Source organism: Cetorhinus maximus, chromosome 12 (assembly GCF_964194155.1).
Source record: "Cetorhinus maximus chromosome 12, sCetMax3.hap1.1, whole genome shotgun sequence".
Taxonomy (NCBI): Eukaryota; Metazoa; Chordata; class Chondrichthyes; order Lamniformes; family Cetorhinidae; genus Cetorhinus; species Cetorhinus maximus.
In genome coordinates, this window is record NC_135890.1 from 53,123,133 (window position 1) to 53,144,005 (window position 20,873).

Sequence of the window (20,873 nt, forward strand, 5' to 3'; positions counted from 1 at the left end):
TAACAGAACAAATATTAAGCACATCTTTAATCAATGTCACACTATCATCTCATTAGAATCATTTCCACCTTAAATCTGTGTGTAACTGACTGGCATAAAGTAATATCATAAAGTAAGGAAGAAGAGCCATATTGGACTCAACGTTAACTCTTTCTCTCCACAAATGCTGCCAGATCCACAGTTTTTCCATTATTTTCTGTTTTTATTTGATTTAAAAGAGCTGCAGTATTTTACTTTAATATTATCGCATTGTTTCTTATTAACCTTGAGTCCATCATTCAATCAACTAATCTAAATAATCCAGGCAGCCTCCAATCCTTTTAAGTGGTGGAAGCATTTTCTTGTCAAATGCTGATCGTCTGTGCTGAGGGACGGCATCTAGATATGGAGTAAAGACAGTTGACAATGAGACACGGAGGAGTTGACTAGTTCAGACTCAGATGCTTACAGCACAGAAGGAGGCCATTTGGCCCATCATGTCCATGCCAGTCAACAAAGATCTGTACACTAATCCCATTTCCCTGCGCTTGGCCCATAGCCCTGGAGGCTAAGGCAATACAAGTGAATATCTAAATACTACTTAAATGCTTACGAGCATTTCTGACTCGAACACCCTTTCAGGCAGAGTGTTCCAGACTCCCACCACCCTGTGGGTGAAAAAATTTCTCCTCAACTCCCCCTCTTAGCCTTCTACCTCTTACCTTAAATCTATGTCCCCTGGTTAATGACCCCTCTATTAATGGAAAAAGTGCCTTCCTATCCACCCTATCTATGCCCCTCATAATCTTATGCACCCCCACCAGGTCCCCTCTCAACCTCCACTGCTCCAAGGAAAACAACCCCAGCCTATCCAATCTTTCCACAGAGCTCAGACCCTCCAGCCCAGGCAGTATCCTGGTAAATCATCTCAGCACCCTCTCCAGTGCAATAACATCTTTCCTATAATGTGGCCAGAACTGCACAGGGCACTCCAGTTGTGGCCTAACCAGTGTTTTATACAGTTCCAGCAAAACCTCCCTGCTCTTGTATTCTATGCTTAGGCTCATAAAGGCATGTATCCCATATGCCTTTTAACCACCTTACCTACCTGCCCTGCTACCTTCAGGGATCTATGGATATGCACACCAAGGTCCCTGTGGTCTTCAGTACTTTCCAGGGTGCTACCATTCATAGTGTAGTCCCTTGCCTTACTAGCCCTTCCCAAGTGCATTACCTTACACTTTTCCAGGTTGAATTCCATTTGCCACTGCTCTGCCCACCTGACCAATCCATTGATAGCCTCCTGCAGTTTACGGCTATCCTCACTATTTACCACCCTACCAATTTTTGTGTCATCCCCAAACTTCTTGATCATACCCCCTACATTTAAGTTCAAATCATTTATGTACATGACAAATAGCAAGGGCCTCTGTGGAACCCCACTGAAAACAGACTTCCGTCACAGAAACATCCCTCCATCATCACCCTCTGCTTCCTGCCTCTCAGCCAATTTTGGATTCAACGTGCCACTTTGCCTTGAGTCCTGTGGGCTCTTACTTTCTTGACCAGTTTGCCATGAGGGACCTTCTCAAAAGCCTTGCGAAAATCCATGTAGACCACATCAAATGCATTACCCTCATCAACAATCCTCATTATCTCCTCAAAAACTTTGATCAAATTTGTCAAACATGACCCCTTAACAAATCCATGCTGACTATCGCTGGTTAATCTGTGTCTCTCGAAGTGCAGATATATTAATCCATTTCTATCCAAGTGCAGATATATTCTGTCCCTCAGAATTATTTCTAGTAACTCCCCCACCACTGAGGTTAGACTGACTGGCCTGTAATTTCCTGGTCTATCCCTTCCTTTTTTAATGGGACAACATTAGCAGTCCCCTGACACCTCACCTGTGGCCAGAGAGGATTTGAAAATTACTGCCAGGACCCCGAAACCTCTTCCATTGCCTCCTTTAACAGCCTGGGATACATCTCATCCAGGCCTGTGGGTTTATCCACTCTTACGGCCGCTAAACCTGCTGGTACCTCCTCCCTCTCTCTCTATGTTAATTTCCTCTAATATTTCACAGTCCTCCACCCTAATGTCTATACCTGCTTCGCCCTTTTCCATTGTGAAGACCGACGCAAAGTATTCATTGAGGACTGTACCCACGTCTTCCGGGTCCACACACACATTACCTCTATGGTCTCTAACTGGCCCTACTCTTTCCCTAGTTATTCTCTTGCTCTTTATATATTTTTTAAAAACCCTTTGGGTTTTCCTTTATTCTACCCACCAGTGCTTTCTCATGCACTCTCTTAGCTTTCCTAATTTCCTTTTTAAGATTCTCCCCTGCACTTTTTTATACTCCTCTAGGGACTCTGCCGCATTGAGCCCTTGGTATCTGCGACAACCTTCTCTTTTCTTAATCCTAACCTTTATGTCCCTTGACATCCAGGGTTTTCTGGACTTGGTGCTCCCCTTTGTCTTTATAGGAACATATTTGAGCTGTTTCCTCCTTGAATGCCTCCCACTGCTCTGACACAGTTTTATCTGCAAGTAGCTACTCCCAGTCCACTTGGGCCAAATCGTATCTCATCTTAGTAAAATTAGCCTTTCCCCAGTTTAGAACTTTTATTCCCAGCCTAACCTTATCTTTTTCCTTAACTATCCTGAATCTAAATGAGTTATGGTCACTAACTTCAAAATGCTCCCTTACTGACATGCCTTCCACCTGCCCGGGCTCATTTCTGAATATTAGGTCCAGAACTGCCCCCTTCCTTGGAGGGCTTTCTAAGTAGTGGCTAAAAAAAGTTCTCCTGGACGCAGCTTAAGAATTTTGCTCCCTCCCTACCTTGCACACTATCTCAGTTAATATTTGGGTAGTTAAAATCCCCTACTATTATTGCCTTATTATTCTTACACTTCTCTGAAACTTGATTACATATTTGATCGTCTATATCTCCCTGACTGTTTGGGGGCCTAAAATACACACCCAACAGCGTGTTTGCCCCTTTTGTGTTTTTTACTTCTACCCATATGGCCTCATTTGATGATCCTTCCAAGACATCATCCCTCCTCACTGCTATAATTGGTTCCTTGATCAGTATTGCGACCTCCCTACCCCCCACTCCTATTCCCCCTCTCTATCTCATCTGAATACCCTATAACTAGGAATGTTGAACTGCTAATCCTGCCCTTTTAGCCAAGTCTCAGTCATAGCTATGATATCATACTCCCACATGCCTATCTGCCCTTATCTTGTCTGCCTTACTCCTCAGGCTCCTTGCGTTAAAATATACTCCATTTAGCCTTGCTAAACTCAATTCTTTCTTATCTAGCCTATGTTTCCTCTGCCTTCCAGTCTCACTCACTAGCGTTTTAAGTTCTAATTCCATCTCAGCTTCTCTCCCCTCTGAACTACTTTTCACGATCCCACCCCCTGCCAATTTAGTTTAAATCTGCCCCAACAGCATTAGCAAACCTCCCCGCAAGGATGTTGGTTCCTTTCCTGTTTAGGTGTAACTCGTCAAACTTGTACAGGTCCCACCTCCTCCGGAAACAGTCCCAGTGCCCAAGTAATCTAAAGCCCTCCCTCCTGCACCATCTCCAGCCATGCATTCATCTGCTCTATCCTACTGTTCAGGGCAGGAAGTCACTGTTGAAACAGGTACGAGTGGAGCCACGGTAAGGGGAGGATGGAGTGCTTGATCAGACTGCAGATCAAAGATTAAGATTCATATTTATAGACACATTAGTTTCCATCCCATGTAGAATAGTAAATCAATTATCAGGAGTAAATCTGAAAATTACCTGATAACAGCTTAATGAACAACAGCAAGCAATGATTCTGAAGGAGAAGACCCCATTGAGTAACATCTTTGATTTCTTTGAAGTGACATCCAAAGTGGACTGTAGTAAGCCTTAAGACCTGTTGTACCCAGACTTCCAGAAAGCATATGACAAAGTTCCACACAAAAGGTTATTGGTCAAGCTCAAAACTATTGGCTTTCAGGGCAAATCTTATGCCAGATAAGAAATTGGGAGAGCGTTCAGAAAACAATACTTGTTTAAGAAGTTATGTTAGGATGAGGATCCCCCATGGATTGGTGTTGGGACTACAACTGTTTCTAATTTACACCAGTGACTTGGACTCAGAAGCCCATTACAAGTTGTTCAAATTTGAGATTAAGCTAAATATGGGTCAGTTGGAGGGGAGACAGTGGAATCAAGGAGGCACCTCAAAAATTATTGAACATATTAGACAAAATACATAAGTGGGCACGATAATGAAATTTAATGCAGAGAAATGTGAAGTATTATTGGTTGGAAAGAAAATAATGGCAATAAATGTACTCCAATGGCATTGAAATAACTAAGGATAAAGTTGAAAGTCATCCAAGAATCTTAGACTTGATGCTCAACATATCCAGCCAATGTACAGTGACAGACAACAAAACCAATAGAATACTTTCCTCACCTGTGGCATCTTGTGTCAACCATGATAGTCTGGAAATAGCTGGCTAGATTTGCAGACTGAGCAGAATAGCATGAATGTGAGTTGGTAACATGGGAGAGATGATAAATCAAGGTAGAAAATGCATGAAAGCACTATAGTAATTTTTATTCACTTAAAATGAATAAGTCATGAAATAGACAATGCAAACTTAGTTCGAGATTTTCTGGGAATTAGAAGTTTAACATTGATGCTACTATGTACAATACTGCAGTAAGTAAACCATTGTTCACAACATAACCTTATGTTTAGGATATTTTAAACCCTTTTTTGTTCTCCTGGCATATTCAGTAAGCATTACTGACAGTACTCTTATATATCTTTAAAAAAAAGGTCAAATGCAGTTCTGCTGTAGGGTAACATTTCAGTTTCCCTTAATAGAGGTTGACACTTTTGGATTTTGTACATTGAATTCATTCCCCCCGCCTCCTCAGAATGTGTGATTATAACCATAATAAAAAATACATATTGGGTGTGTGTCTTTTCACCAGTGCAATTCTTGACCTGTGCAGTGACCTATTCAAAACATTCTTGTATCCTAGTTGATTATTTTGGACTGGAATCTTCCTGCATTCATTAAAGTTTCAGCCACCATTTACTTGATATAACATTGATACTGTAAATGCACAATTAGCCTGTGAGATTTGAGTATGAAATTACAAAAGATTTGTAATCTGGGTGATAATAGTATTGCCTGGTTTTTGTTGTCAGTAGTGAAGAAATGGTGCTCATCTGACATCTCACTGACAGGTGCCCATAGACTTTTTCTGGGTTTGTTGGTGGAAATTGCCTCTAATTCAGCATCAGTTTTAGTATGACACCCTCTAATAGGGGTAAAATAAGAGCAGAGTCCAAACCAAGAAGTATAAAGCGGGAACTGTAGATTAGATTTAATTGATGTACAGAAAGCAAAATGAAGATTGCAACATATAGATGAGATTAAGGGAAATATAAATGTGAGACAAGCAGAGAAACTGAACAAAATTTGTTTTTTAAATTTTCAAAATTAATTTTCTTCTGAAGGAATGATATCCCACATTTATAAAATTAATTTTCCACAGCTGGAGAGATTGTTCAACAGTAATTGTAACTTATCACATCATTAAATACTTATTTACTCCTGAACTCTCCTGCCCTAATTTTGCCTCTTTTAATATGGAACGAATGAGCAAGTACAGCAAGTTCATGTTATTTTAGGCAAGAATGTAGGAAATAAAAGCAGGAGCGGGCCATAAATCCCCATGAGCCTGTGCCACCATTCAATAAAATCATGGCTGATTATTGGACCCAACTCTACTTACCTGTCTGATCCCCATATCTCAGTTTCCCATAGAGTACAAAAATCTTATCAATCCTAACCTTGAATATGCTCAACGATTGAGCATCCCCAGCCCTTTTAGGGTAGAGAATTTCAAAGATTCACAACCCTCTACATGAAAAAAATTTCCTTTTCTCAGTCCAAATCAGCTAACCTGCTTATCCTGAGCCTATTCTCCCTAGTTCTAGACAGTCTAGCCAGGGAAATAGCCTCTCAAAATCTACCCTGTCAAATCTTGCCATTTCGCAGAATCAGAGAGTTTTAACGGCACAGAAGGAGGCTATTTGGCCCATCATGTCTGCACTGGCTCTCCGAAAGAGCATTATGACCTAGTGCCATTGCCCTGCCTTTTCCTCATACCCCAACACATTGTTTCTATTCAAATAATCATCTAATGCCCTCTTAAATGCCTCGATTGAACCTGCCTCCCCCACACTTCCAGACCGTGCATTCCAGACCTGAACCATTCGTTGCGTGAATAAGTTTTTTCTAACATCAGATTTGCTTCTTTTGAAAATAATTTTAAATCTGTGCCCTCTCGTTCTTGATCACTTCACAAGCAGGAACAGCTCCTCCCTATCTACTCTATCCAGCCCCCTCATGATTTTGAACATCTCTATCAAATCTCCTCTTAGCCACCTTCTCTCCAAGGAGAACAGTTGCAACCTCTCTGATCTATTTTCATAACTGAAGTTTCTCATCTCTGGAACCATTCTTGTAAACCTCTTCTGCACTCTCTCCAATGTGTTCACATCCTTCCTGTAATGTGGTGCCCAGAACTGTACACAATATCCCAGCTGAGGTCTAATGAGTGTCTTACATAAATTCAGCATAACCTCCCTGCTCTTGTACTCTATTAATAAATTCTAGGCTACTATATGCTTTATTAATTGCTCTCTCCACCTGTCCTGCCACCTTCAATGATCTATGCATATATACACCCAGGTCTTTCTGCTCCTGCACCCCCTTCAAAATTTCACCACTTATTCTATATTGCCTGTCCATGTTCTTCCTACCAAAATGCATCACCTCACACTTCTCCACATTGAACTTCATCTGCCAGCTATCTGCTCACCCCACTAACTTGTCTATGTCCTCTTGAGTTCCACACTACCCTCCTCGCAGTTCACAACACTCCCAAGCTTGGTATCATCCACCTACTTTGAAATTATCCCCTGCACACCAAGATCTAAATCATTAATATATATCAGAAAAAGCAAGGGTCCCAATACCGGGAATGGGGAACTCCACTACAAACCTTCCTCCAGCCTAAAAAATATCCATTGACCATTCCCCTCTGCTTCCTATTTTTCAGCCAATTTTGTATCCATGTTTCTACAGTCCCTTTTATTCCATGAGCAATATTTTTTCTCACAAGTCTGTTGTGTGGCACTGTATCAAATGCCTTTTCAAAGTCCATGTACACCACATCAACAGCATTACCCTCATCGACCTTTTCTGTTATCTCTTTAAAAAAACTCCAGCAAGTTAGTTAAACATGATTTCCCCTTTAGAAATCCATGCTGGCTCTTCCTTATCAACCCATGTGTTTCCATGTGACTACTAATTCTATCCTAAATAATTGTTTCTAGAATCTTGCCGATCACTAAAGTTAAACTGACTGGTCTGTAATTGCTGGGATTATCCTTACAACCTTTTTTGAACAAGGGGCATAATTCTGCAATTCTTCAGTCCTCTGGCACCTCCCCTGAGTCTAGGGAAGACTGAAAAATTATGGCCAGTGCAATTTCTACTCTCACTTCCTTCAATATCCTTGAATGCATCTTGTCCGGTCCCAGTGCCTTGTCAACTTTAAGTACCGACAGTCTATTCAACACTTCCTCCTTATCAATTTTGAAACCTTCTAGTGACAGAGTTTCCTTGTCTGTCACCATAGCCTGGGTAACATCTACATGGTAAAGACGGATGCAAAGTATTCATTAATACCTCAGCCATGGCTCCTTCGCTCATGTGTAAATTCCCTTTTAGGTCCCTAATCGTACCTGCTCCTCCATTTACCACTGTTTTACTATTTATATACCTATAGAAGAATTTTGGACTCGCCTTTATGTTGGTTGCCAGTCTTTTCTCATAATCCCTCTTCGCTTCTTTCATATGCTTTTGCACCTCCCCTCTAAACCTTCTTTATGCCTTGTGGTTCTCAATTGCATTTTTGACCTGACACCTGTCATAAGCGCACTTTTTCTTCTTTATCTTAATTTCTATTTCCTTTTTATCCAGGGAGCTCTGGACTTGTTTGCCCTCCCTTTCCCTTTCGATGGAAGATACCTTGACTGTGCCCAAACCGATTCTTTTTTGAAGGTAGCCCATTGTTCAGCTAGTTTTTCCCACCAATCTTTTGTTCCAGTCTATCTGACCCAGTTCCATTCTTGCCCCATTGAAGTCAGTTCTCCCCCAGTTAATTATTCTTACTCTGGATTGCCTATCATCCTTTTCTTTTATCACCCTAAATCATACAATACAATGATCACTGTCTCCTAAATGTTCCCCCACTGGCACTTGATCTACTTGGCTCACCTCATTTCCAAGAACCAGGGCAACAGTACATTTTTTCTTGTTGGATTGGACACATACTGCTGTAGAAAATTTTCCTGAACACAATCTAGGAACTTTTGCTCTTCTCTGCCCTTTAAACTACCAGTGTCCCAATCTACATTTGGGTAATTAAAGACCCCACTATAACTACTCTATAAGTCTTGCATCTCTCTGCAATTTCCCTGCAGATTTGTTCTACGTCTTTCTCACTAGTTTGCAGTCTATATACTACACTGAGCGATGTAATTGCTCCCTTTTTGTCCCTTAGCTCTAGCTAAATTAATTCTGTCCTTGAACCCTCTGAGACATCCTCTTTCTCCAGCACTGCAATGCTCTCCTTAACCAATACTGCCACCCCCTCCTCCTTTCCTTTCTTCTCCGAACGCCTTGTACACAGGAATATTTAACACCCAGTTCTGCCCTTCCTTGAGATCACCTCATCCTTCTAAACTTTAAGAGTACTGCCCATTCTACACAACCTCTTCTCATAGGAAAACCCTCCTATCCCAGGAATATAAATGTGAGATGCTAACGTTGCTGTCTGAGATTTACCACTCCACTGTTAACCATGCGAGAAAGGCATTTTGCTGTCTGCCTCACCATTGACAGGTATTAAATGGCATGAAGTTGCTATATTTGCACGGTAGATACAAATTTCAATCTTAGGACCTTTTTAATGGTGTGATAAGTGTTGATTATTGCCAAACAACCTGTTACTGAAAATGAATTAATACATGTTTGGGAGTCTCCTTCAGGTTTTCATTGTTGGAATATTTTTAAAATGTAAAATTTAAGAAAATGGTCTTTTCTTGTGTTATTTTATCTTTTATCTCTCGCTCTTAATCCAACCTTCCTTCCCCTCTCTTTATTTCTCTTCTGCACCTGATTTTTGCATTGAATTCAATCATTCTAATTCATACTTTTCTCAGTCCTTGTGGTGTTAATTTCACAATCTTTAACCTGATTGAAGAGATACACAATTGCTTGTACTGTACGCTCAAGTCTAAGATTCCCTCAAAGCAACATTATCAGCTTACATTTTCAGAAAATGTGTCACATAAAAAATAAAAATGTCTAAACATGCATAGGCAATTCTGGCTAACTGCAGATATCGATAGATTCAGTCCTACAGCAAATTATGGCCCTTTGTTACTTTAATAGCCATTGACAGCATAGCATCAAAAAGCCTCTGGCTAAAATCTTAGCATTCTGTGTCGGAATTATTAAGCCATGAATGTAAATGGTGAGATAATCGGCACCATGTGAGAGGTAGCAGCAAGAGCATTCAGTTTGAAACAGAGACCACACCATAGGTGAAAATGATATTTTCATAATGGCAATTTGGTGAATGAATATTCAGAGCAGAGGACAGAGGAGTGGAGTAGTTTAATTGGAATTTATATAGATTAAAAATATAATCTTACTATAAATGTTAATTGAGTTGTAGTTAAGAAAGACAGCTCAGAAAGGGACAGTGATGTGTGGTTCCAGCAGGATTTTGGAGTTTTGAGTAGCAAAAAGTGTCTTTGACTGAGATTACTTGGGCTAGCGATTTCAAAAACTGAGGTGGAACTGAAGACAATTTGACATATCGGGTAGGGAGAGAGGTTTCTGGAGTAAATGTTTCAGAAGACATTCATCTTACTGAAAGCCAAGGAGCTAGCATTAATACATTTTTAAAAATCTGGAAAATAATGAGAATGGAATGGTAAGTATCCATAGGTCAGGGAAAGTGAGGTGAAGCACCCAGATCAAATTACCCTCTCCAGAAAGCTTGAAGCACTGGCTTCCTGGGAAGAGGATGAAGTCTCTGGGTAGGGCCAGCAAATGGATTACAATGGCACCAACAAACACAAGATGGCTCAGGGACATTTTAGTAATAATACATGATAAGTGATATTAGCAATTTGGTTAGGACTGCGTTAATAATAGGAGGCTTGATAATTAGAGGGGTGGACACTATCTTTTGCAAATCAAACTGAAGTTCCCGGTTGTATTGCTGCCTACTGGTATTTGGATGTTGGGACGTAAGGGAGAGCAGCCAATTTCAGTGGTTCATCTGGAAGCCAACCATCGGGAAAGAAAAGGCCCAAAATCCATCCAATCGGACATTATAAAACAAGTGTAGGAGTAGATGGTAATCTCTGAATTATTCCCACAACACATACTAGAGTACATTAGAAAGCTCAGAACATGGTTAAAAAAGTGATCAGGGAGACTGCTGCATTTTCATTAGGTATTGACACCAGATCCAGGGAAGACAAGCAATGTTCCCTAAGGATGAGCCGCATCTGAACTAAGAGAGCCAAAGAAATGGCAAAATAGAGAAATATGGAGGAGCCATTGAAAAGGAAGGGGAGTGCATGGAAATTAAGCAATCATAACAAACAAGTTAGAAGATAGAAATAAATGAGGTAACTATACCAATAAAGAATTTAGCAAAATTTTAGCATACAGAAGGAATAAAGGTGTAGAGGACAAAATTGAATTGACCAGTAGGAAAATATATTACGACAAAGTTGTTAACTTATGCTTTCATGGGATAAATCAATGCTATGAATCTGGAGTTACATGTATGTCAGACCAGGTAAGGACAGCAGAAGGGCAAGAGTGAGCCAGATGGGTTTTTATGACAACTGATAGTTTTATGTTCCAGATTTTTAAAAATGTATTAATTAATCATGGTGGAGTTTGAACCTGTGTCCCCAGAGCATTAGCCTGGGTCTCTGGAATACTAGTCTTGTGACATTACTACTACACCACTGTCTTCCCCCAACATGTTACCATACAATAGAAATAGAAAATAGAAGCAAAAAAAAGTTCCTGTATGGTAATATTCATATTGTGCTAAATGAATTTGGTGAATTAGAAGCTATTTGACACAAGAAGATATAGATTAACTAGCATGAACAGAAATTTGACTGCAAACTGTGCAAAACTGAAAAATAAATATATCAGGTTATAATAATTTTACAAGGCACAGAGTAGGTAAGTGAGGAGGAGGAGTAGCAAATTTGGTGAAGGAGAAAAAGTGCCATAGAGAGTACACAGAAATACGTTCAGACAAAGTTAATGTTATCAGAGAGCAAAGTTAATAAATTGTTACATTGGTAGGGTAGTATTACAGATCCCATAATAAGGGGAGGAAAAGGTAACCTGTAGAGAGATTAGGGCTAACAGATCTTGTTCTCAGAGATTTTGATTCCTAACTCATTGATTGGGAGGGAGTAAATAGAGAAAAGAGAATGGAATTCCTGAAATGTGCACAAGATTCTTTCCTCACGCAGTGCGCTCAAAGATAAAGGGATTTTCAGGTTACGAGTAATGAAACAGAACCGGTAGATGAATTAAATGTAGGTGAGCACCTCAGGGCTAGTGACCACAATATGATAAAGATTAAGGTCCAAAGATTTAGCATAAAAACAAGAGAACCACACTGCAATAGGTCAGATTAGGGAAACACAAGAAATAGGAGCAGGAGTAGGCCGTAAGGCCTGTAGAGCCTGCTCTGCCATTCAATACTATCATGGCTGATCTTGGGCTTCAACTCCATTTTCCTGCCTGCTCCCCATATCACTTAATTCCCTGAGAGACCAAAAATCCATCAATCCCAGCCTTAACTGTATTCAATGCTGGAGGATCCACAACCCTTTGAGGTAGAGAATTCCAAAGATTCACAACCTTTTGAAGTAAATTCTCCTCATGGCTCGGTCTTAAATGATCGCTCCCTTATCCTGAGACTATGCCCCAGTGTTTTAGACTCCCCAACCAGTGGAAACAATCTCTGTGTCTACCCTATCAAGCCCCTTCAGAATTTTGTGGGTTTCAGTGAGATCACATCTCAATCTTCTAAACTCCAGAGAATATGAACTCAATTTACTCAGCCTTTCATCATAAGACAACCCCTTCATCTCAGTGACCAATTTAGTGAACCTTCACTGTACTGCCTTCAATATATGTATATCCTTTCTTAAATGTAGAGATGAAAACTGTACACAGTATTCCAGATGTGGTCTCACTAAAACTCTTTACAATTGCAGTAACACTTCTTTATTCTTGTACTCCATTTTCCTTCATAATTCCTTGCTGCATCTGCATACTAACTTTGTGTTCCTTGTACAAGCACACCCAAGTCTCTTTGAATATCAACACTCAACAAGTTTTACACCTTTTAAAAATATTCTGCTTTTCTATTATGACCAAAGTGAATAACTTCACACTTCCCTACATTATCATCCATCTGTCATCTTGTTGCCTACTCACCTAACCTGTCTATATCTCTTTGTAGCCTCTCTGTGTCATCCCAACAGCTTACCTTCCCACCTAACTTGGTATCATCAGCAACCTTTAACACATCACTCTGTCTCTTCATCTAAGTCATTAGTATAGATTGTAAATAGCTGAGGCCCCAGCACTGATCCTTGTAGCACATCACTATTCAGAGCCTGCCAACTTGAAAAAGCCATATTTATGCCCACTCTCTGTTTTCTATCCATTAACCAATCCTCTATCCATGCTAAAATGTTACCACCAACTCCCTGAGCCCTTATCTTACTGATTATGCTTTTGTGTGGCACCTTTTAGAAATCCAGGTATACTACATCTTCTGGTTCCCCTTTATCTACCCGACTAGTTACATCCTCAAAGAACTCTAATAAATTTGTTAAACAGGATATCCCTTTAGTAAAACCATCTTAACTTGTTCTTATCTGATTTTCTAAGTGCATTGTTAAGACTTCCTTAATAATAGCATTTTCCCAACAATTGATGTTAGGCTAAATGGCCTGTAGTTCACTGCTTTCGCTCCCCCTCCTTTCTTGAAAAGCGGTGTAACATTTGCCAACAATCTAATGGGACAATTCCCAAGCCTTAGGAATTTTGGAAAATCATAGCCATAACATCCACTTTCTCTGCAGCTATCTCTTTTAGAACCCCAAAGTATAGGCCATCAGGTGCCAGGGATTTGTCAGATTTTAGTCCCTTAAATTTTGCCAAAACCTTTTCTCTGATATTAATTTATTTAATTTCCTCACTGCTTTTAGCACATGGCTATCACCTACTTCTGGAATGAAACTTGTGTCTTCTACTATGAAGACAGACACAAATATTTGTTCAATGCCTCTGACATTTCCTCAGTCCCCATGATAACTTCTCCTGTCTCTACTTCTAAGGGGCCAATGTTTACTTTAGTTACTCTCTTCCTCTTTATATATTTATGAAGCTCTTACAATCTGTTTTTATATTTCTGGCTAGTTTACTCTCATATTATATTTTTCCTCTGTATCAACTTTTTGGTGGCCCTCTGCTGGTTTCTAAAATGGAGGTTGTATGGGAAAGAATCTCATGAAATATATCTTTTAAAAGTAAACCTCAAATGAACACCAACCCATACAATAACAGTCACGTGTGCTGATAAAATGGAGGAATATATTTGTTTAAAGTGTTTTTGCATAACATAATATGTAGCTTTTATTTTACAACAAACTCATTGTTTAAACTTGAGGAATAAAGGCACATTGTAATATATATTTATTTTTCTGATCGTCTATATGAAAAGTGCATTTTATCTTTGGTTTTCAAGTATTTTATTTCTGCCTTTTCCTTTCATTCACAGTGAGTTTTCTTTATGAACTAACTTTTCTGATCCATTTACCAATTTTCCACTTACTGTTTATCTATATACATAGAATGACAATAAGTACATAAAATGTGAATGTTTCTTTCATTGAACAGCATTGAGTTTTGATTGCTTATGTTTGCCAATGGAAGTATCTGTAAACGTAAACTGTCAGATTCTAGGTGCGTCATTACCATTGTCCTTTAGGGATCTGCAAAGGTCAACCTTAATTGTATTAGCTTCAGAAAAGTACATTTCTGTCAAAACATGAATTGGCTCTACAGTTTTCTAAAGTAACACTGACTACTTTGCCAAGTTATACAAATACAGAGTACCTCTATGTCTGAGATATAAGGTTATACTGGTGATTCTGCACATCAAACATATGGGCTCATTTGCAGGGATCAACGTGTCAAATGGAAAACAGAAGTATTTCCTTACACACAGAAGCAAAATAGTAAATAATATTAGTACTTGCGCTGTTATTTTCAACAAAACACTGGTTAAAAGAAGCAAAAGTATTAAATATACATTTTATTCAGCTTTATCAATGGCATTTATTCCTCATAAAGTCAAGAGTTTATGGTTGGTCCATTTCAGTTTCAGGTCAATGGTAACCCCCAGGATATTGATAGTGGAGGATTCATTGATGGCAATTCCATTGTATGTCAAGGGGAGATGGTTGGATTCTCTCTTGTTGGAGATGATCATTGCCTGGAACTTTTGGGGCATGAATGTTACTTGCCACTTATCAGCCCAAGCTTGAATGTTGTCCAGGTCTTGCTGCATATGGACATGGGCTGCTTCAGCATCTGAGGAGTCATGAATGGTGATGAACATTGTGTAATCATTAGCGAACATCCCCACTTCTGACCCTACGCTGGAAGGGAGGTCATTGATGAAGCAGCTGAAGATAATTGGGCCTAGGACACTAACCTGAATTAATCTGAAATAATTAGTTGGCGAATAAATTTTAGGAGATTTGGAGAACTCTCCTACCCGCCTTCTTACAGTGCCATGGGAGCTTTTACATTCATCTAATAGGATAAACTCAGTTTGACAGCTTACCCAACGATCGCACATTCGACAGTTCAGCACTCCCTCAGTACTGTTTGGAGTGTCAGCCTTGATTATGTGTTCAAATCCCTGGTGTGGCCTGTAATCAAAAAATGACATTTTTCCCCCTATTCAATTTTCTCCCCTGCTATTGTTAATAGCTTTCTTGGCTTTTGACCACTGCACTATGATGGCCATTATTCACATCTGAACCCAAATAGCTGGCTATTCCAACACAAGAGCTCAATACTCTTCACAATAGGCACCCACACATAATTCAGATGAGCGGGCTGGATAGCAACGATGACTGGGAGCTCTGGTCAATCTTCCCTACCTTAATTGAAGGGCACTGAGGCCCATTGTCATGGCCCTATTAAGATCAGCTAACTCAGCGTCCACCAGAGACAAAACCTATAACTCAGTAACTCAGTGAATAATCTCATAGAACAATCAGAGGAACTCCTGAAGGTTTCTTCCTTGAGCAGTGCAGATTCTGTTCAACTGATTCACATAAGAGGATGAAATAATTTCTTGCTGCAACATGGTCCACTTGCGCACTTCAGCCATAAACTGTATGAATTAATTTAACTGGCTTCTGCCATCAGTCCACCCTCAATCTCAGGTCCTCTGGTCAGAAATTCCAAGCTTCCAGTTTTATTAGATGTTATATTTGGCATGGAGCTAAAAAGGACTCTTAACATTTCATGTACTAACATTTTCCATCACGTTATATGTTTAGGTACAAACTGGTGGAAGGGAATTCCTTTTATTCAGCTTTTGAACACAGAATAAAACAGGACATTTGATCAGACATAGGAACTCTACTCAGCATACACCTGGAAGTTTTAATTTCACACAGCTGCTTTAAGGAGAGTAGATGAGGCTCTTGCAAAATTATATGATAAATCATTTTTGTTCAAACTTAAATTAGATTGACAGGAAGAGAGTCTGAAGATTAAAGAAGAAAACAAGAGGTTTGCTTTAACACATTAGAAATTTATCTTGGATATTCCAAAGAATTTGAATGCATTATTCTGTAAGTCAATTAATACATTCTGTTGCCAAGGATAATAGTCATCTAGGCAATCAAAGCAGATAAAGAAGCTGGTACATTACGTGTAATATTGGAATATCTGTATAACTCAGGCACTTACAACAGAATCAGAGATAATATCAGTTGCCATTACATAGAAAAGCATTAGACTTACACAATAAAGCAGGATGTTTATCCCAACCAGCACGATTTGTTTCCTTCACGAGTAATGGCTCTAATCCCATGTGCATGCTGTTTCCTCTTTATTTGCCTTTCCTTCTACCATCCACCCAAAATATTCTTAAAAGTGGTATGTTGTCAGCTGCCATCACTAACATTAGCATTGCATTTTGAAACCTCAACTGTGTATGATAAAAAAAACTATACCCCCCTCCCCCACCTAGCCCCATCATTGGAAACAGTGTTTGTATCTGCTCTGCCCCATCCTGTAAGAGTGTGGAGCCCAAAACTGCTCACAGTACCCCAACTATGGTTTTCATAAGGTTTGTATTTAAATCACCATCATACATTGACTTTTATATCCTATGCCTCGTGCCAGTGCTGCATTTGTGTTTTATGATCTTTATCCATTTATAGAACTGTTTTTATGAACCTAAATGTCACATTCCTTTGCTCATCCACCTCATTGAGCTTTCCCCCATTCAAAGTGTAATTTTCCTCTAAAATATACCACTTCCCATATACTGGCATTAAGTTCTATTTGCCACTTTTTTGCCCATTCCATTATCTTATGAATATCTCTTTGCAGCTTCCTTTGCTCCTCAGAATTATTTACAATGCCTCTCATTTTAACATTGGGCTGGATTTTGCTGTCGGCAAGCAGGGGGCGGGGCCTGCACGCTGACAGCAAAATGACATGGGATGACATCGGGGGGAACCCCCGACATCATCCCGCCCCATTTAAATTTTCAGGAAGGCGGGGGCACTGCGAGATCAGCTGTCCACCCGCCGACCTGTCAGTGGCCAATTGAGGCCATTGACAGGATGATTAAAACAATTATTGGCACTGCCTGTCCAACCTTAAGGTTGGCGGGCATGCCAGGAGCCCCGGCGGGTTTCTGAAAAAACATGAAACCTCATCCACCGGCGGGATGAGGTTTCATGTCGGGTTTTAAAAAGTTTATTAAAGTTTTAGTGAAATTTATTAACATGTCCCATCTCGTGTGACATTGTCACTTGAGGGGGACATGTTATGGTTTTTATTAATTTTCTATTTTCAAAGTTTGTACAGCTGTCAGCGATCTCCCTGAGGCTGCACTTAGCTTCAGGGAGATGTGCGCTCTTTCGTGCGCATGCGTGAAAGAGCGCACTCTCGCATTTGGGGAATCCCCCCCCCACCTCCACCGCCTGCACAGAAAGCGCATTAATTGGCCCGCCCACTTAAAATGGAGGCGGGGCCCACTTCTCCAGCAGGGATCAGCTCCCTGCCCGCCGGAGATTGGGTCAGGCCCGCCCGCCCGACAGGCAGAAAATTCTGCCCGTTATCTGTAAGTTTGAACATCAGTTTCCCATACTCCAAATCAAAATCATTGACGTAAGCATTGATGTAGATGTTAATTCCAGGACAGAACCCTGTAGGACCCAACTAAACACTTCCAACCACACTGCTTATAACCCCTACTCTCTATTTCATTCCTTCTAACCAATTTTATGCCCCTTAATTTTATTCCTGCAAAGTACTTTGTAAAAGCTATTCCAAAAGTCCATTGTTACGATCTCCATGGAGACTGATAAGTCTTAAGAAGATATGACTTTCCTGGTAACTGACTGAAATAATCACAAGACAAGATTTCATATTTTAAGACTTTTACCATAACAAACAAACTAAAACCAACTTTGACTAAACAGTACTTAATAGGCAATGAATACACTAAACTACAGAAAAGGTACTTTACCCCATTAACTAATTAAAACAACAAAAAGCCCCATACTGTGTTTATACATTATGCTACAATCTCAGCAGATATGTAGCTTTGTAAATAAAGTCCTAAATTGCACCCAGTTTCTCAATAGGGTCCCTTCTCCCTACCACATGAGGGCGAGTCTTCCAGTGTCCTATTAAAAGCCCCTTCACTCAATTCTCTGAGTATCATCCATCAAACAGTCTTCCAGAAGCAAGGTACCCCCTTGATCTTTAAATTTCTACAAGTTTCATTTCTTTAAACAGGGAAGCCATTCTAAAAGCAGAAAGTGCTGGAAACACTCAGCAGATCTGGCAGCATCTGTACAGAGAGAAACAAAGTTAAGTTCTCAAGTTGAATATGACTCTTCTTCAGAGTCATATTTGACTTAAAAGTTAACTCTATTTCTTTCTCTACAGATGCTGTCAGAGCTGCTGGTTATTTCCAGCACTTTATGTTTTTATTTTGGATTTCCAGCATCCGCAGTATTTTGCTTTTATTTTAGGGAATCCATTCTCACCAGCATTCTGCTTGGTGGTTAACACAAAGAAGAGTCTTTCCCTCTGCTTGGCACAGCAGCAGTTATTTTCTGTTGTCCTCTCCAGATCTGTATTTCTGAGAGTCTCCATACAGCAAGAACAGCTGCCCCTGGTGTGAAAACTGGTTCCTGGGTTTCAATGAGTTTCGACCTGGGCCTCTGTCCCAATGACAACCAAATTACATGGGCCTGTCTCTGGGCAGCATTCAATATGGTTTCATACCATTCCCCATTCTAGGAAATTCTGTTTTACCTTAAGTTAAAAGAGACCATTTAAAACATAACACCTTATAATTCTCACATTCATAACACCATGTGTACCACATCCACTGCATTTCTTCCACATACCACATTTGGTATACACTGAAAGAAATCTATCAGGTTTGTCAAGCACATTCATCCTTCCTGTAATTGGTGTTGGTTGCTTGTTTTCATTTTCTCTTCCTTTAGGTATTTCATATTTTGTTTTTCATTATAATTTATGTTCCTGCCTTATAATTGAAAATGTTACGCATGTGAAATATTTGGATTTCTAAGAACATTTTTAATTTAAGAAGAGATCTTTAAAGAGCCAGTGCTCCAAGGAGCCAACATAATTATCTCCAATAATGTAAAGTAGTTGTAGTATTATTACAAGTTCTGCACAACCTGAAATCCAGACATTCTAATGCTTCATAGAATGATTATATGTGTTGATATATAGCAATCGATCTATGTAAAAACTGCTTCTTAAATTGTTTTACAAGCACGTTTGATGCCAGGTTTTGGCTTTTTTGACCAGTCATGTGCCTAAAGCCTATGGGAATCAATCAGATGTGTTTTTTTCATTTGTTCGTGGGATGTGGGTGTTGCTGGATCGGTCAGTATTTATTGCCCATCCCTAACTGCCCTTGTTCAGAGGGCATTTAAGAGTCAACCACATTGCTTTGGACCTGGAGTCATGTAGGCCAGATCAGGTGAGGACAGCTTCCCTAAATTTCCTTCCCTAAAGGGCATTAGCAAACCAGGTGGGCTTTTATGACAGTTGACAGTGGTTTCATCATTAGACTTTTAATTCCAGATTTTTATTGAATTCAAATTTCACCATCTGCTGTGGTGGGACTTGAACCCAGATCCCCAGAGCATTACCCCGGTCTCTGGAATACCAGCACAGTGACAATACCACTATGCCACTGCCTCCCCCAAAAGAAGCTCAAACTCTTGCTACTGAAAAAATTACACCGTTATACTTTTCATTTGCTCAGTCCGGATTGCACATTCTCTCCTCAGATGGACTCAGCCCACTTATCTCAATCTGGAGAGGTTGGCGGAGGTTGTCAAGAACCAATGAACCCACCCTCAGCACACTGCAGAATTAATGACGCTCTATCGTTAGCTGAAGTCATACAGCTTATATATTAACACATATCGAGGAATAATGTAGATTAATGTAGTGGATTGTATATAACAATGTAGAAACAGTCAATGTCATTTCCTTCAGCTCCTTTATCACCAATATCTTTATCACCTTGTCACCTGTTCTTTATCAATTTCAAAGTATAATAAGGATGCCAAATATATATTTTTCAAACTTCTTTCGTATGGCTGGAGCAACAACTATAATTTTGCATCAAGGTGGACAAGCAAGGATATTACGTCAGGAGTGGCGTTGTGTATCGCTGTATATTGTATTTGTGAGTCGGGGATTGAGTCGTTATGTGTTCCATCGTCTGTTCTGGATGACCACAGTCGCACCCAGAGAAGTTTTTAATTTTCCATTTGTTTTTTCAAACTGAGAGTACATGATGCAGACATAATAAACTTCAGTAGTAACCCAGCTTTGCCTTTCTTGAGATTCATAAACTGTTGATCAAGATTTCCTTTCCTGGGTTATAATACTTAACCACTCTGTTTGATTACTATTTTGCAACCCACTTGCCAAATATATCTTTTACTTATTTGTGTATTTTTAGAGCTGGAACATGATGGGAAAGCCTACATATACCAATGCAGCCTGCACTGCACCCCCATCAATATGTGAAGTGACGTTACTTGGTCCAAGGAGTATCACAGTGAAACTCTGGCTGCTGCTAGCCCTCCCACTAGAGGAAATTCAATCCAGCTGCCCGACATCCCCATTGATTTGATGTCAAATGATTAATACAAGAAAAACATTTGAAAGCGATTTGAGAAATGTCAGAACGTTAACCAAGTAGTTCATTGAGTTGCGCTAACAGACAGAAAGTGGATCGATATAAGACTCGGAACAATTAATTATCTCTGCCTTTCACTGCCGATTTCAATACATTTGTTCACCTTATATGACGGATTACATTTATCGTCAAAAATCCTGAATCCT

At 39.8% G+C, this 20,873-nt stretch overlaps 1 protein-coding gene across 1 annotated transcript in view; it reads left to right on the top strand.

Moving 5' to 3' along the window:
- Nucleotides 1-20,873, top strand: part of spx (spexin hormone) — a 33,424-nt gene that overhangs the window by 3,908 nt on the left and 8,643 nt on the right. The window lies entirely within an intron of this gene.